Genomic DNA, 6,991 nt, shown 5'->3' on the forward strand with positions numbered 1-6,991 from the left:
CGGAAGGGGCTAGCATCACAGGAGGAAGAGGAAAGAGATAAAGGCAACACACACAAAAAATAATGAGGGAGAAAGAAGAGAAAGAAAAAAAAAATAGTGTTATAGAACTAATGCGTGTTTGTGTATTTTACCGGCGACGAGATGAAACCGAGGGTTTTTTTTTTTTTATGTAGGAAGGATACTGGCCAAGGGCAACAAAAATCTAATAAAAAAAAATGCCCACTGAAATGCCAGTCTCATAAAAGGGTCAAAGCAGTGGTCAAAAAAAGGTGGATAAGTGTCTTGAAACCTCCCTCTTGAAGGAATTCAAGTCATAGGAAGGTGGAAATACGAAGGCAGGGAGTTCCAGAGTTTACCAGAGAAAGGGATGAATGATTGAGAATACTGGTTAACTCTTGCGTTAGAGAGGTGGACAGAATAGGGGTGAGAGAAAGAAGAAAGTCTTGTGCAGCGAGGCCGCGGAAGGAGGGGAGGCATGCAGTTAGTAAGATCAGAAGAGCAGTTGGCATGAAAATAGCGGTAGAAGACAGCTAGATATGCAACACTGCGGCGGTGAGAGAGGGGCTGAAGACAGTCAGTTAGAGGAGAGGAGTTGATGAGACGAAAAGCTTTTGATTCCACCCTGTCTAGAAGAGCAGTATGAGTGGAACCCCCCCAGACATGTGAAGCATACTCCATACATGGACGGATAAGGCCCTTGTACAAAGTTAGCAGCTGGGGGAGTGAGAAAAACTGGCGGAGACGTCTCAGAACACCTAACTTCATAGAAGCTGTTTTAGCTAGAGATGAGATGTGAAGTTTCCAGTTCAGATTATAAGTAAAGGACAGACCGAGGATGTTCAGTGTAGAAGAGGGGGACAGTTGAGTGTCATTGAAGAAGAGGGGATAGTTGGTAGGTAGGGCCGCCTTCAGGGTACATGAGGGACAGCATCGGCGAAGAGGCAGCCGGGGGAAGGGAAAAAGTCGTGGTGCACGCGGCGCGTACACGCCAATGTCAGCTTATCATAAGAACGAAAAAAAAAAAAAAAAAACATAAGAAATAGGGTAAGCTGCAAGAAGCCATTAGGCCTACACGTGGTAGTCCCTGTATGAATCATACATACCTATTTCCACCTATCATCCCCAACCATACATATGTCTAATCTCCTATTAAAGCGCCCTAATGATTTAGCACTAACAACTTGATTACTGAGCCCTTTCCATTCATCTACCACTCTATTTGAAAACCAATTTCTTCCTATCTCTTTTTTAAACTTAAAATTTTCAAGCTTGAACCCGTTATTTCTAGTTCTATTCTGTTTACTGATCCTAAGAATTTTGCTTACGTCCCCCTTGTTATAACCCTTGTACGACTTAAAGACTTCTCTCAGGTCCTCTCTTAACCTGTGTCTCTCTAAAGGATGCAAATTTAACAGCTTCAATCTCGTTTCGTAAGGATTGCTCTTCATCCGCTGTATTCTTTGTCATTCTCCTTTGTACTGATTCTAATAGACCAATATCTCTCCTTTAATATGAGGAACCTGAACTGCACAGCGTAGTCTAGATGATAGTCTCACCAGCGCTAAATATAACTTTAATATTACTTCAGGGCTTCTACTTTTAACACTCCTAAAATTGAATCCTAATACCCTATTTGCCCTGTTTCTAGCCTCTATGTATTGCTTTCTTAGAAGGAGTTCAGAGCTAAGTATAACTTCTAAATCTTTTTTCGTACCCTGAACATACCAGAGCTTCTTTGTTTATTGTGTACCTACTGTGTGGGTTTCCTCTACCTACGCTAAGTACTTTACATATGTTGATATTAAACTGCATTTGCTATATATCTGTCCATTCGTTCATCCTATCAAAATCTGCCTGCAAGGCGATGGCATCCGATTTTGACCTAATTAATCTACCTATCTTCGTGTCATCCGCAAATTTATTATCACTACTAATTTCACTATCCAAGTCAATGATATATATCAAAAACAACAGTGGCCCTAATACTGATCCCTGTGGCACCCCACTAATTACTTGACTCCATTCGGGTTTAGAGTTGTTTATTACAACTCTCTGTCGGCTGTCGCTTAGCCACGATCTTATCTAGTCTAACAGCCTACCATCTGCCCCCTGCGCCCTCAGTTTTCTCATTAGCGTCTGATGGGGTACCTTGCCAAACGCTTTGCTAAAGTCCAGATACAAGATATCATAACTGTCACCAATATCTGCTGCCTCATAAACCTTACTGTAAAAACTTAACAAGTTCGTCAGTCAAGAATACCCTTCGTGAAGTTACCCTGTGGTTGATTTATCAAGTTATGTTTCTCTAAATGCTCCCTAATGTTCTTCGCTATTATTGACTCCATTAATTTACCTACAACAGAAGTTAAGTTGACAGGTCTATAAGTAGACGTTAAAGTTTTATCTCCTTTTTTAAAGATGGGTACTATATTAGCCTGCCTCCACATTACCGGTTCCTCACCTGACTCAAGTGATTCCTTGAAGAGAGAGATTAACGGTTCACTAATATCCTCTTTGCATTCCTTAAGTACTCAGGAGTATATTTCATCTGGTCCTGGTGACAAACTTTTTCAGCCTATCTATATCCATCTATATCTATATCTATCCTGTTCCACTATCTTAATTATGGTAATATCTGTCAGCTTCTCATTCTCTTCTGCTCTAAACATCTCATTATTCATCATTTCCTTCATGTTTTCCTGGGTGAAGACAGTTAAAAAATATTCGTTCTGAATTTTACTAAAATCTTCCACAGAACTAACCAGCACCCCACCTGCTACCTATAGGGAGGAAATACAGAAACAGGCAAGGAGTTCCAGAATTTACCAGAAGGAATGAATGATAGAGAGTATTGGTTAACTTTTGCATTAGAGAGGTGGACAGATGGGTACTATATTAGGAGAAAGGAGGTGATGCATGCAGTTAGCAAGATCAGAAGGGCAGCTAGCGATTGAACATAACAAGATAACAAGCTTTTGATTCCACCCTGTCTAAAATAGCTATGTGAGTGGAACCCCCCCTCCACCATATAAATGTGAAGCGCATTCCATACGTGGTCTGATAAGGCCCCAGTACTGAGTTAGCAGCCAGAGGGGGTGTGGGGGATTGAGAAAACTAGCGGAAACAACTCAGAACGCCTAACTTCATTGAAGCTATTTTAGCTAGCGAAGAGATGTGAAATTTCCAGTTTAGATTACAAGTAGAGGACAGACCGAAAATGTTTAGTGTAGAAGAGGGGGATAGTTGGGTGTCATTGAAAGAGAGGATAGTTACCTGGAAAGTTGTGTCGAGTTGGTAGATGGAGGAGTTGAGTTTTTGAGGCATTGGACAATACTAAGTTTATTCTGCCCAGTCATAAAGCATAGATAGATAAAAAATCTGGCGTTCCATGGCTTCTCTGTGTGAACTGTTTACTTTCTGAAGAGTATGGCGCCTACGAAAAGACGAAGAAAAATATAGGAAGGTATCATCAGCGTAGGAATAGATAGTACAAGATATTTGGTTTAGAAGATCATTCATAAATAATAGAAATAGTGTGGCAGGACAGAATCTTGAGGAGCGTCACTGTTAATAGATTTAGAAGAAGAACAGTGACCATCTACCACAGCAACAATAGAACGGTCAGAAAGGAAATTTGAGATGAAGTTACAGAGAGAAGGATAGAAGCCATAGGAGGGTAGTTTGGAAATCAAAGCTTTGCACCAGACTATCGAAAGCTTTTGATATGTCTAAGGAAACAGTAAAAGTTTCACCAAGATCCCTAAAAGAGGATGGCAAGACTTGGTAAGGAAAGCCAGAAGATCACCAGTAGGTCGGCGTAGAGTCGTAGACAGACCCCATATTGACAATCAGATGGAAGGTTGTGAAGTGATGGATGTTTAAGAATCTCCTGTTAAGGATAGATTAAAAACTTTACAGAGATAGGAAATTAAAGCAATGGGACGGTAGTTTGAGGGATTAGAACGCTCACCCTTTTTAGGAATAGATTGAATGTAGGCAAGAAGGAAAAACAGATGTTGATAGAGTTAGAAGGGTTTGACTAGGCAAGGTACATGGAGGCTTAGTTTCGGGGAGCAATGGGAGGGATCCCATCAAGTCAATAAGCCTTGCGAGAGTTAAGGACAATGAATGCATGGAAAATATCCCTGGAGGATAGCAAAGTTAAAGGCTAGTTTACCAGGATGGTTTGTGAAAAGAGAAGGAAGCCAAAGCTGGTGGTGAACATTGGAGATCTCTACAAAAGGAAACAGAGTTAGAATGTGCTTAACTTTGAAAGTTAAGTAGTCAAAGAATGTTTGATATTCAGAGGATTTAGGTGAAAATTATACAACAAAGATAAATTTAGATTAAGAGTGACTGTAGTCGTAACCAGATGGTTGAAAATTCGGAAGATTCAAGAGCGTGGCAAGGCAAGGCAAGGCAACACGCTAAATCATTAAATCGTTAAATCGCAACATTCAGCTTTGGACTGAAAATGAGAATAGAGAAAGTAGGAGGAAACAAAAAAGAGGTTATTGTCAGTTGCCTCAGACACCTGTGTTTTGTTGAGGAAAAGAAGATGAGGTTCAGTGGAGGAGAGGTGGTGTTCTAAAGACTGAAAATTAGATCTAAGGCTGTGGATGTTGCAGAAGTTAATGAAGAAAAACTTAGGGGAGGATGTTAAGACACTTAGGACTGATACCAGAATAGTCCGACCTAGGTGGCATTTGTGATGGCCTCCCTATTTTGGAACCCGGAAGCTGGTGTAGGAGTAGCCATATTTAATTTTGAATTTTGAGCAATATGAGTATGTGTGTGTAATTTGGTGCATGTAGTTTTGTGTGAAGGAAGAGAGTTGCCTTTAGAGGGCAGGTTGTGACTGCCCCATTGTGTTGTGAGACACAGAGAAACGTTCAATATGGTCACAGCTGGGTTATTGATGAGTTCACAGCACCCACTGATCCAGTGCTTCAGACCTCACTGGGAATAATCATTGTTTAGGCAGGTGTTTACTTACTCCTCATAGACTCCTCATAGACAACTTGTTTTATTAATTTTAAACTCGCCAAAGTCATTGGTCACTTTCAATCGGAAAAATTACTAGAATTAATGTGAAAGTCACTGAAGCGTGTTTACAGTTTGGTGGCAGGTAGAGAGGAGTAGAAAAAGGAAGAGTGTGTGTGTGTGTGTGTGTGTGTGTGTGTGTGTGTGTGTGTGTGTGTGTGTGTGTGTGTGTGTGTGTGTGTGTCTTGGTCTGTGTGTTTGTGTGTGTGTGTGTGTGTGTGTGTGTGTGTGTGTGTGTGTGTGTGTGTGTGTGTGTGTGTGTGTGTGTGTGTGTGTGTGTGTCTTGGTCTGTGTGTGTGTGTGTGTGTGTGTGTGTGTGTGTGTGTGTGTGTGTGTCTATGTATTTCTGTTAATCAGTCAGAATCACTTTGTGTGTGTGTGTGTGTGTGTGTGTGTGTGTGTGTGTGTGTGTGTGTGTGTGTGTGTGTGTGTGTGTGTGTGTGTGTGTGTGTGTGTGTGTGTGTGTGTGTGTGTGTGTGTGTGTTTTATGTAGGAAGGATACTGGCCAAGGGCAACAAAAATCTAATAAAAAAAAAAAGCCCACTGAAATGCCAGTCCCATAAAAGGGTCAAAGCAGTGGTCAAAAATTGGTGGATAAGTGTCTTGAAACCTCCCTCTTGAAGGAATTCAAGTCATAGAAATGTGGAAATACAGAAGCAGGCAGGGAGTTCCAGAGTTTACCAGAGAAAGGGATGAATGATTGAGAATACTGGTTAACTCTTGCGTTAGAGAGGTGGACAGAATAGGGGTGAGAGAAAGAAGAAAGTCTTGTGCAGCGAGGCCGCGGAAGGAGGGGAAGCATGCAGTTAGCAAGATCAGAAGAGCAGTTGGCATGAAAATAGCGGTAGAAGACAGATAGATGTGCAACATTGCGGCGGTGAGAGAGAGCCTGAAGACAGTCAGTTAGAGGAGAGGAGTTGATGAGACGAAAAGCTTTTGATTCCACCCTGTCTAAAAGAGCAGTATGAGTGGAACCCCCCCAGACATGTGAAGCATACTCCATACATGGACGGATAAGGCCCTTGTACAGAGTTAGCAGCTGGGGGATGAGAAAAACAGGCGGAGACGTCTCAAAACACCTAACTTCATGGAAGCTGTTTTAGCTAGAGATGAGATGTGAAGTTTCCAGTTCAGATTATAAGTAAAGGACAGACCGAGGATGTTCAGTGTAGAAGAGGGGGACAGTTGAGTGTCATTGAAGAAGAGGGGATAGTTGTCTGGAAGGTTGTGTCGAGTTGATAGATGGAGGAATTGAGTTTTTGAGGCATTGAACAATACCAAGTTTGCTCTGCCCCAATCAGAAATTTTAGAAAGATCAGAAGTCAGGCGTTCTGTGGCTTCCCTGCGTGATATGTTTACCTCCTGAAGGGTTGGACGTCTATGAAAAGACGTGGAAAAGTGCAGGGTGGTATCATCAGCATAGGAGTGGATAGGACAAGAAGTTTGGTTTAGAAGATCATTAATGAATAATAAGAAGAGAGTGGGTGACAGGACAGAACCCTGAGGAACACCACTGTTAATAGATTTAGGAGAAGAACAATGACCGTCTATCACAGCAGCAATAGAACGGTCAGAAAGGAAACTTGAGATGAAGTTACAGAGAGAAGGATAGAAACCGTAGGAGGGTAGTTTGGAAATCAAAGCTTTGTGCCAGACTCTATCAAAGGCTTTTGATATGTCCAAGGCAACAGCAAAAGTTTCACCAAAGTCTCTAAAAGAGGATGACCAAGACTCAGTAAGGAAAGCCAGAAGATCACCAGCAGAGCGGCCTTGACGGAACCCATACTGGTTCAGATAGAAGGTTGTGAAGTGATAGATGTTTAAGAATCTTCCTGTTGAGGATAGATTAAAAAACTTTAGATAAGCAGGAAATTAAAGCAATAGGACGGTAGTTTGAGGGATTAGAGCGGTCACCCTTTTTAGGAACAGGTTGAATGTAGGCAAACTT

The sequence above is a fragment of the Scylla paramamosain genome, chromosome 3 (assembly GCF_035594125.1).
Source record: "Scylla paramamosain isolate STU-SP2022 chromosome 3, ASM3559412v1, whole genome shotgun sequence".
Taxonomy (NCBI): Eukaryota; Metazoa; Arthropoda; class Malacostraca; order Decapoda; family Portunidae; genus Scylla; species Scylla paramamosain.